Below are 12,370 nucleotides of genomic sequence, written 5' to 3'. Positions count from 1 at the left end.
AGTACCAGGAACATTCATTGGATGAAAACCATTTGTCAGGGCTGGGGATGTGGCTCAAGTGGTAGCGCGCTCGCCTGGCATGTGTGTGGCCCGGGTTCCATCCTTAGCACCACATACAAAGATGTTGTGTCCCCCGAAAAACTGAAAAATAAATATTAAAAAAAATTCTCTCAAAAAAAAAAAAAAAAAAGAAAGAAAACCATTTGTCATGTGGAACACCAAGGTTGGACTTTAGGTAAGTAAGAAATATGCTTTCATTCTTGTGTGACATCATACCCTTTCCTGTATGTTCATTAGAGTCACTAGCTTTACACTATCTAACATATGATTTAACTGGCGAGAATCACATTTTCTTACCTTAACAGAAAAAGTGCATCAAAAATGTAGAACTACTGCTTAAGTCATTTATGTTACCAACACAGTTTAAACATAGGGATTCCCACCCAGAGTGTGTACCTCAGTGGGACGGGTGATCCACCACTCCTACCCCTCATCCTAAAATTGAAAATCACTCCTTATGATGACATTTGGTGCCAATGGGAGTATTTAATGTTGTAGAAAATATCCAGCAATGTTCAGATATCCCAATTAAGATCTCACATCTTCTGAGATACAATTTATATTTCTCAGAACTTTTCAACCTCTTAATTCAGAGCACTATCTTTCTTAATATGGGATTCCATGTCAGTAGTGGTAATGAGACAAAAGGGAACAATGACATCCCTTTTGGAGTGAAGGGAGAGTTTCAGCTTCTTAATACCTCTCAGTGGGTGGATATGGACACTGATTCTACATAAAGTTGGTGTAATCTCCAGCAATTCAAGTATGTCTTCTTCTTTTTTTTTCCTACTTAAAAGGACCTCAAGTCTGTCGCTGAATGATGTACATCTTGAATTTTTTTTTCCATATAACATAGGTGGAAATTGCCTACAACCTTAATATATGCACTGTGAGCTTTTGCATTAAAAATCTAGCAAAATGATTATTGAGTGATTACTAAGGGATACACAATCTATTAAGTTAAAAGAAATATTTAACAACCACATAATCTATCAGTAAGTAAGCCTTATTGGCTTAGCCTCAAAACTATTTAAATTAGTTATAGCTCTTCCCCATAGCACAGGGATTCGAACAGGGATTGAGAGTGGAGTTAGCAAGCATTTCCATTCTTTCTCCAGGACAATAATTCTTACTATTTACCTGATTCTATCCAGTGAACCCTCTAAATCAATTAAACATTATTCAAAGTGTGGGTAAGACAAAAATTGTTTCACCTTAAGAAACAGTTGGTATCCTAGGACTTGGGAAATTCTCTTTAAAATTATATATATATATATATATATATATATATATATATATATATATATATATACACACACACACACACACACACACACACACATACATTCATGTTAGCATGTTTTAAGAAAATATTAGTGAACCAATAGATTTTGTTCATTTTATCTTCTGATGCTTTGATGTTAACAGCTTTTTTAAAAAAAAAAAAGGTTTTCATCTTGGGGGATATCTGATAATAATGTCTCTTCGCTTTGAATTAAATTTGTTGCAGGGAGTAAAATAGAGTCTCCATAAACAATTAAATGATTCAGTAATTGGAAAGAAATAGAAATTTTCATCCTAATTGAGAAGTGTTCCAAACATATATAAAAGAGGGCAGAAAAGAACTTGGGAAAAGTTTAAGGATATAATTAAATGGACACTGTTTTAGAAACAATTAAATGCATCTTGTAATCTTGACACTTCCTGAGGATGAAGTGTAAATCAACTCCTGAATGTCAGCACTAAACAAAATAAAACAGGGCAAAGAGGATTCCTTTAAGATTCAGATATTCAAGAGTAGTTATGCAATATTTTAGTTTAAATACATATGCAGAATAGTTTATCTGAATTATTAAATTACCATGTTCACCAACCAGGAGGAAAATATGCTGAGAGTGAAGTAAAAACTAAAAACTAAAATTGGTGTATTTCAAAATGTGATCTGAAAATGTCTATGTGTGATTTATGCATTCTAATACAATAAGGTAATTTTCTTGGAACCTACTTAACAGAACAATGGGATTTAGTGATGGGGCTTTTGTTATTATCAGAGACCTTGATCTGATAACAAAAACTTTTATTTAACAAAGTTGCTGTATAACAAAAGAATAGAAATCATAAAAATAAAACTAATAGTCTAGTGTTATGGGCCTTGGCCCAGAGACTGGTGTTGACTCACAGTTTCAGAGTAAAAGGCTTCCTGTTTCTCTGAACTGCTGTGGTCATGATGAACATGCTGTGTTCTGACAGCCATGATCTAAGCTCTTCAGAGCCGCAGAGGCAAAATCAGCTATGAGCTCTGCCACATTTCTCTCAGTTCTAGTGCTCTCCCAAAACATAAAAATGTTTTGGCTCAGCCTCCCTTAGAGTAATTCTGGGTGGATTGCTAAACATTTCTTCAGGCAATTGGGGTACTGCATGTCTGGGGATAATGCAAAGGGACTCTATGTCTCTTAAAAGGAGTTAATTATACTTTTGTGACATAATGATACCCATCACCAACTGCAATCTCTAAGGTTTGAAGGGATTTTGAACATTCAAGGAGGCCACATCCTTTCTGATTCATGAGTCTCTTCAGGTTCAAGGAACTCAGTATTTCTCAAGAGAGTAAACAGTGTCCTGAGACAGCTGCAAAAGAAAGAAGATCATTCCTTATATTGCACTCATAGTTACTTCAGTTTAGTTTCATAGTACAAACCACCTGGTACAATTTCTTATAAAATGGTCTATAAATCAACACAACAAATTTGTTCTTTATGGAAGCAATAATAATCTTAAGTTAATTTCCTTGATGAACCTAACCTTGTCTCTTTAAAACTATACAGCATTCCATTTATAAGATATTTAATACAAATGAATAATTTTGCCTACTGAAAATGAAAGGTGATTCCAACAAATTGATATCACCTTTCATCCTATACCTTTATAAACCCAACAGAGACTATGATAGGCAACTTCAGGGATTTTCAAATGTTACCTGTCTTTATTTCAAAATATTGCTAATTGATAGACCGGATATTTAATATAACCATTCATAAGATGTAGCTTTGCAATTTTGGATGCCATCTGCCATAGGCAGAGCAGAACAGAAACACAACTTCTTATCCAAACTTTTACATTTTAAACACAGTTCAAATTAGCTTGTTGGAAACTCCAACAACTGCCAACTCATAAATATCCCACTGTTGATTAAAACGAATACTCTTAAAAATATATATAAGCAACTAAACAAAATTTCATAAAGCATTGCAGAATTTTACATGTTCCACATTTCACTAGATTTTATCATGATGAGTTTTTATCATGGATCATTACTTCAACCTGTGTCAATATGTTAGAGTTAAAATATTCTCAAACATAACATTTACTATTTTCTTATTGTAATATCAATAGATTTTCTATGTACACATGCTGTATCTTTACCCATATTAATTTTAAAAAAGGAAAAAGGAAGAACCATAAGAGCATCTATAGAAAGAACTATACATCTCAGTTTTGGAATGGAAATCTAAATTTGAGACTAAAGCCAAGAGTGCCAGAGATAAGCCTCTGATCCAGAAGAAAACCATACAATGACTATATCCAGCAAAGGCTAGTGAGCAGACCCAAGAGAGAATATAGTTGTGCCAAATAAAGACCACCTTTTGTGTGAGTTTCAGAGAATTGTTTGTAAGGAAAGGTGTTTGTAATGGAAACTACATTCTAAATGGAATGTAGTTGAACCAGAGAGATTGATTTCAATAGATGATGGCACCCATAGGAGCCAAGGTATTGGAACCGGCAGTAGTTCTACTAAGTTGGGAATTGGCATAGTCAAAGACATAAGAAAAAAAGTAGCTAGAGAGAGAGAGAGATGTTTTCCCCAAGATCAGGCTGCTTATTCTCTACCAAGGAAATTCCTTTAGTGATTATTTTAATCTAGCTCACTTTTGCTGTAGGGTGATACATAGCCACTTCCTAAAGAAATCCCTCTTCTCTTACCAAGGTTTGCCTTTTCATTTTCAGCCCAAATATTAATATTTTCAGCAAAGAAGGTAAAAGTAATTAGCAACTGAACAGCTATTCAAGAAATTGTGTAAAAAGCTTCCAATCATAATTTATAGCTCTATTTTCTTTACTAGATTTCATCTCAGATATTTCATTTGTATAAACATTATATTGATTTGCATATGTAACAAATTTCTTCATACATATAATAAAAAAGGTACAAAAAGTGAACATGCAGATGCTATAGAAACACTCTCCCACACATATACATATAAATGATTCAATATGATTTTCTAGATCATCCAGAATTCACTATTAATTTATACATAGGAGAACTTCGGCAATTTTTAGGACAATTCTTATAAGAAAGAAAATAATGCATACAGTTAATCTTTATCTTGTCATTGAATAAGGAGGAGTCAACAAGATTTTAAAAAGTGGTTACTCATAAATGGTAGCCATCATTAAGTTAGTCTGTACAAGAGAATCTTAAGGCCAAATGAGGCTTAGATACCCATTATTTAGCCAAATTTTCCCAGCCACAGGGAAGAAAACAAGCAGTGAGTAAAAAACCAACAGGATACGAATGAGCAGGTTAAATGAACTCATTAAAGCAGAAACTGGGCAGAAATAAAGAGCACATAGAACACAAGAGCAGCATTTGTACTTGGGATGGGCTGAACTGGAATTAAACCAGATGAAGAGCATGGCTAATTAAGGACATTTAAAAAAGGGTTTCTATAAAATCATGTCAATGGTGCATACAGAAACTTCATCAAGATACATAAATGACTTCCCTCTCATTCCAGCAAAACATATAGGCCATTAATAATAAAGTCTATTACTTTTTGAACAACTATAGACATCCTCAGCAATGTCTTGGCATTTAAAATGGCCTTGAAGCTGAGCATAGTAGTACCTATAACCCCAGCTATGACCAGGAGATTGCAAGTTTGAGGCCAACCTCAGCAACTTAGCTAGACTCTGTCTCAAATTAAAAAAAATAAAATAAAATGGTGCAGCTCAGTGATAGAGCACTCCGGGGTTCAATCCTCAGTACAACAACGACAATAATAATAATTTGAAAATAAAAATGACCTTCATTTGTCTGAAGAACCATCTTTCACTCTGCCTTCTTTGAATAGGAAATAAAATTCTCCCAAAGCATTTTACACCTAGTTCAGTAGGAGGGTAACACTGAGCATAACTGATGATTGTCTTATTTACTCTCAGGCAAATCTGGAGATTTTCTCATCTTTTTTTTATGAAAATGGAGAGATCCCACAGGAAAAGTTAATGGACTGATGACCCTGCTCCATCACAGGTTGTGGCATATTAATTCTCAAATTACCCAGATTGTTAGTTCTGAACATGCAAAATGTTTTAGGGTCTTCATAAATCACTGAGACACTAGGGGGTTCAGAGGTGATGGGAATAAGAGGTAAGTAATTAATATATCCAAACTAAACTATATAACCTAGTTTTTCATAAGGCCAAAAATAAGCCTCTCCTTTCTCATGTTCTAGAGAAAGAAGTATGTTTGCTTAAAGAATTGTCCTTGGAACTTCTAAGAAAAGGAAAAAACTACTTAATATCAATCATATGAATCACCATAAAGTGTCCTAAATGACTGCTTCATATAAAAAGGGGAAATTAATGGTCTACTTAAAGTTTTTTTTTTTATGTGAATAACCAAAAATATCTCACATTTAACAGAAAACCATGTATATATTGTTTTATGGAAAAATATGATATTAATGTTAAAAAAGAGAATGTCTCCTCCTCTATGTATGTATCCTCAATAAATCATAGAGAAATGTAGGCTGATGGCAAACTTTAATATTAGTATATTCAAATTTCCTTGGGTTAAGTCTTCAGAGAGGCAATCTTGCTCACTGCACCATACATAACATACATAGTTGAAGTGTCGAAATCCCTATTAAAACATTCCTTCATATAATAGAAAATATTCTGTGCTTTCCACACAAAATAGATGAGATCTCTTATATTATTAAGCTGAAGGTAAATTATAAAAGGGGTCAAAATCAAAGGAGTGCTAATGTGTTTACAAGGACAGCAGACTCCTCAGATTCAGAAGAGACCATTCAACATAGAGTCTGTACCCACAGTTCTGTCTTTTCATTGAATCTCATCATAAGCTATCATTTCCAGTGAAACCTCTGTGCCTTCAGGTAGTCTTAACAAATATGAATTTTTTTTAATTTATGAAAGAGGTTATTTTTCTTTTCTTTTGTATTTTTTTTTTCTTTCCTTCCAGTTTCACGCTAAGAAACAAACAAAACCATCAAGGGTCAAGAGAGCATATCATCTCAATTCTGTGCGTTATGAAATGGATTTTGTTTTTCTTTACAAACCCTCTATAGTAAACAATTACAAAAATATTGTCTTCTAGAACACATACTGTATTCATATTCATGCAGAATAAGAATAGGTTAAGAGGTGTTTATAAGTGCCTGAAATCTTGTCAGTTTAACATAGTGTTATGATCAAGTTTGTGGATAAGATTTTGCCCAGCTCTAGGATTTACTATCAAATGACTGAATTTTTTTGGTTTCTTATATTCAAAAGTGGGGCAAAAAATGGATGAAATTATTTTCATAAAAAGAGGAAATGATTTTTGACTATTGGTGCATAGTCATAGTGCTACAATAAACATGGAGTGCAGATGTGTCTTCAATATACCAATGTCATTTCTTTTGGATATATACCCAGTAGAGTGAATGCTGGATATTGGTATAGTTCTATTTTCAATTGTGGTGAATTTCCTTATTATTTTACATAATGCAAAATGAACATAGTTTGACATAAAACCAAACACAAGATAAAATCCATTTTTCTATTAAGCATGTAACTCCATTTGCAAGGAAAAGCTACCAGATGATAGCTTAATCCACTATTTGTGAACCCACAGAACAATAAAATAGACCTGAGAGGGATTTTCAGGGAATGTATGCTGGTTAGGTATGTGCTAATGCTGTCACAGAAGGAAGGTCACATTTGAGGTTTTCTCCCTTGACACTCTTCTCTATTGCCACATTCCCAAATTCTGGTGTAACCATCCTAAAAAGAAAGAAGTGATCTTGGTTAAGAAAGAAAATATGTGATTAAAAGGTGCACATCTCTACTTCAACAAAACAAAACAACAACAAAAGATGAAAACAGGAGGAGGAAAGGCATGTGCTTGATTGTTACTTAAACTGTGGGCAGAGTTTGTGAAAAATAAGAGAATATATAGATCAACTGTGTAAATAAGGAAAATGTGTAAGTGAAATAGCTGTTCAATAGAGGTTGTAAAATGAAGGATTGAGATCACTGGTTTTGTATGCCCCCCCCCCAAAAAAAAATTAAAAAAAAAAAAAGAAGAAGAAGAAATGATGACTTTTTTCCACTAGTATTGAGGCCAGGGTCAAAGGACAGTCAGTGTAGGTAAGGAATGTTCGGGTCAGGAAGATGGAAGGTGATTTAATGGAATATTAATTCAATGGAATATTAATATCTTCAGGACACTCCCTCACAACCTGTTGCTGAGTTTATCTGTCTCCAGGGAATTTTTCCTCCCTGTAGGGAGTTGTTAATGGGCACCCCTTGTATAGTCCCCTTCTTGCCTGTACCTCTGGGCAGCTTCTTCTCTGTCCTTGGATCACTCTATTTTGGTCATGTCGGCAGGATGGGAGGAGGGGGCTTGAAAACAAAGGAAATCTGAAATCTATATAAGGGGCAGGACACCCCCCACTCCCTTGAGCACCAATTTTGGACTCCCTCCTCTTCAAAGGAATCTTTCCCTCCCTCCTCCCTCCCTCCCTCTCCTTCTCCTTCTCTCTCTCTCAACACTCCCCCCCCCCCCCAATTAACCTTTAAATAAAACTTTTTCCTCTTGCCTCAGCAGTTTTTGGTGTTCAGTCTTCAACTCCAGGGAAATGGGACTTGGACTTGATTTTCAACACTGGTATCATCTCTGGATCTCTGGTTTCAGTATCAAAGAAATAGTGTCACACATGCAAAACGAGTTCATGGCTTCAGACCAAGTATAATACCCCAATTCCCCACTTTTCAAAATTAGTAACAATAGCTTATAAGTATCACTCAAGATAAACTATGAAAAACATCTGTACTTACACACCGAGAAGTCTAGGCCAATATTATGAGATAAACAAGCAGAAATGAGGTTTGACTCCAGGTCTCCATATACATTCAAAACAGGAAAACCGTGTGGAAGACACTGAATATTGTTTTGGATTCGAATTAATGTTAATTTAGGAATCTCAGAGTTATTTATATGAATAACTTTACTTAATTGTCACACTATGCATATGATTACCATTGCCCAGATGAGAAAATTGAATCTCAGTGAAATTTTTCAGTACTCAAAAGATTTTAAAAAATGGGGCAAGACCACAATATAAATACATATAGTTCTAACTTTCATTATTAAATTTATTTTTTAACTTACAGGTGATATTGTATATACTTATTAAACACAATGGGATATCTTAAAGCATAAATTAATTGGAATCTTCCTTCTACTGTATTTAGTTCTTTTATCTTATTTATAGATTTATCTGGGATCTGTCAAAGAAAAGGACTTGCAAATGCAAATCTTGAGCTAATATATCCAACCTCCTACTTAAAATTTCCTGGACTTGGTATTTCTGAAACCAAGCTGGTTGCCACATCTGCTCCTACAGAAATAAACAAAGGCTAACAAAATCCCCCAACAATTTTTCTCATCTCAATAAATGATACTGTAAAACTGCTCTACTTTATGGTTTGAATATAGCCTTTGCCACTCTGCCACAGTGATTTATTTTTAAAGGACATGTTTCTTTCTCCTCTCTCCCTCCCCTTCCCTGATCTCTCCTGCTTCCTAATCTCTCCCCTCCCTCATCTGAAAGGAAACAAGATTACCTTTCTTCCCCTCCTAGAAGGGGTTATCTGTCCTTGAGTACCTATCCACTAGGGAAACAAAGTAAATTCAGACTTGTGGATAGCTCTAGAAAATTTAAGAAATTAGTATCTCCTAAATTAACAAGTGAATTACAACTGTGGACAGAGGACACATGGAATATAGCCTTTGAATCAACTTTTTAAAAATCCCCTGTTCCCCTGAAGGGCAGAATCACAGTTCCCTGTATTTCTCCTTTGCTAGCAAAGCAATAAAACTTCTTTTTCCTTTTTCTCAAAACTATGTCCTCATTATTGGATTGGCTTTAGGGACACGGACTGAGCTTTTATTAACAACACTACTGTGTATTCCTGTAATTCACACCTCAAACCCAGAGGTCAGCCTGGATTCTTTCCTATCACTCTCCATGTCCCATCAGTTCCATTTCCCTCTATTTGTAATATTTACTCAAAGCCACCACCATCTCTACTTTACAATATGACAACACATTAAAAAAAATCTGCCTTCCTACCACCTATGTGTCACCTCTTTCCTCAATGATCTCTTTCCACAGTAGTCAGAGTGATATTTTTAAAAAAGCACACAAGATCTTAACTCTTCACTCACCATCTTCTATTAGATTCTCTTACTGATTTTCAATTGCTAATAAAAAAAAAAAATAACCCAACTCCGTTTTGATGGCCACAGATGCTACCTTGATAGTTTCCATTCAACTTCCTTGACTGTGGCATTTTATTCAGCTAATGAGGTGGGGTGGGGGTGGGGTAGCAAACTGAGGAATGATGCTACATTTATCTTGCCATTACCCTCCTACACTTCCTGAGTGGCATTTCTAGAGATAAACATTTTGCACCCTTTTAAAAGATTATTTTAGTTTTAATGTATCTAGGATAAAATCATCATAATCAGAATAACTGGGCAGTCCACCTTGAGAAGCATCAACTCAGATGACAGAAGAATGTGGTAAAGGTAACAGGATGCTTCTGTCAAGTCTATCATCCAAACACTCCAGATCTATCTTCCAAAACTACTGCCTTACTTACTATAACCCTATTTTCCATTTCCCAGAAGAACACATTAATCAGATTGATTTATTTGTTGTACCTTAAAATTCTCAGTACATTCCTTCTTCCTAAATCACCTAGAAGAGTATAGTCTGCATTGCCCACAGATGAACTATGTTCACCAGTTATAACTCTCAAGAAAAACTTCATGGAGGATCTTCTGTGACACCTATTTATTACCTTGAAATGCATGATTTATGCTATCAACATGTTTTACTTTTATATCTATCCTCATATCCAGGTAGCTTTATGTAAATAATGACAAAATATCCCGCGTTCTGAGATATTTTATCTGTCTGTATAATGCATATGCTCCTCACCTTCCTCTCTAGCTCTCTAAATAGTAGCCATAATTCAAATATTGGCTAGGTTCTACTATATCATTCACTAAGTTCCCTGAAAACATTGCTTAAATCAATGAAGACAATCTAAGAGCAATGTCTTTGACAAATCAATATGGGTGGAAAGAAAAGAGGCAAAGAAGAATTTCAATACAATCTGATAGACTTAGGAGTATTATTTTTGTGAATTTCTATTATTTGTTTGAACATTCAAGATAATTATACTTCTTCTCCATTAAACATATAAATGTAAGAATGAATAGAGGCTGATCTTTTCCAAATTCAACTTATGTTTAAATTGTTTATATAAAGGAGAAGTGAGCTATATCAAAAGTAGTCTTCATAACTACTTTCAATGCAGAAAATAATTAAAGTAGATGAACAAGCAACCAAAATAAATGACTATCACTAAATATCACCTTCTTAATCAAATAAGAAATGAAGGTGAAATTATTATCCTATACCAGCTACATTTTTTTAAGTTCAGTGTTCTTTTTTTGTAAATTTTTTTAGTTGTAGATGAACACGATATCTTCATTTTATTTATTTATATTTATGTGGTACTGAGGATTGAACCTAGTACCTTACACATGCTAGGCATGCACTTTACCACTGAGCCACAACCGCAGCCCAATCAGCTATATTTTTAAGCTATTTAAAATATAACTATTCTGCCTATGAATTAAAGAAAACTGACAATAAAAGGGTATTAGCATACACAAAATAAATATAATTCACATTTTTTAGCCTAATAACAAAGTGTTTACAGACCAATTTGTGGTTTATTCTAAAATACATAACAATTCTGAAGTGCTTTTTTACACTTTCAGACCAAGATTCAAATGAGAATTAGAAATAAAATGATTTTCTTATTTCAGCAATAAATAGAAGTGGAATGGTTTGATTTTCTGAAGACTGAGTTCTTCAGCATTCATCTTGGTTTAACACTCTAAAGAGGCACTTCCAATATGTCGAGTTTGCGAGACTAAGACACACATTTCTCTGCTCTGTTTGTTATTCTGAAGGACCCATCCATATCAAGGATTAATACAATATGCATCACAGGTTCAAAAATTTCAATTTGCAGCTATCTTTAGCAAATAAAGAGGAACATCTGGACTGATTTAAGTGTAGATTGAAAGTGATTGATCCTGCAATTGAGAAGCTTTTATGAAAAATAAAATTATACAAGATGGTATTAAGCATTCTAAAGTTCAGCAGAACGACACATCAAATATGAAGTTCATTTTCCTTCATATTTATATAAAGAGCCCCAACTTGTAGGACAAAACAGATATAAAAACTAAAAACATCTAGATATTGATTTATTGATCAAAAGTCAATAGCTGATTTGCTTTATTTTAAATAAACATTTTATATGGTACTTGGAGACTTTGAGTAAGCAATTATTAATAGAATTATAATTATCAATATGCATAGATTCCCCTTAAAACAAGCAAATTTTTATAGAAGTGAATTAGCAATAATTTTACCAAAGAGTAAAATTTTAGATTATTCAGGTCATTTTCTTATTATCTGTCTCTTAAAAAGAAAGGAGTCTTACAAGGCTAGTGAAATATTACTTAATTTTCAAAGCAATTATATGGTAAGCCAGGCTTATCCTTCCCATTTAAAGAATAAAAGGCTAAATTTTCCAGTGGCTAGATCACTTGCTCAATGCTTGGTAAATAGTAATCAAGATCCAAAATTTGTATTTTTAAAAATTTCTAGCTCCAAATGTTTTCTATCAGACCTTAATTCTTGCACAGAGAACACTGTCACAAACAACTAAAAGTTTACAAACTCATTTACTTCAAGTTGTTTTCAAAATCCCATATTACTTATAGTTCTTACATATTTTCATGTATAAATGACATATTTCTTCAAGAAAACATCTCTATATTTGCAAGACATTCACCTATTAGTAACTCAGACACTATTCACATAGTTTAGCATTGAAGTGACATTTGACAACAGTAGCCAGCATGACCTTC

This window comes from Marmota flaviventris, chromosome 7 (assembly GCF_047511675.1).
Source record: "Marmota flaviventris isolate mMarFla1 chromosome 7, mMarFla1.hap1, whole genome shotgun sequence".
In the NCBI taxonomy this organism is placed as follows: Eukaryota; Metazoa; Chordata; class Mammalia; order Rodentia; family Sciuridae; genus Marmota; species Marmota flaviventris.
The sequence above is the reverse complement of the archived record's forward strand: the minus strand, read 5'-3'. Positions refer to the sequence as shown.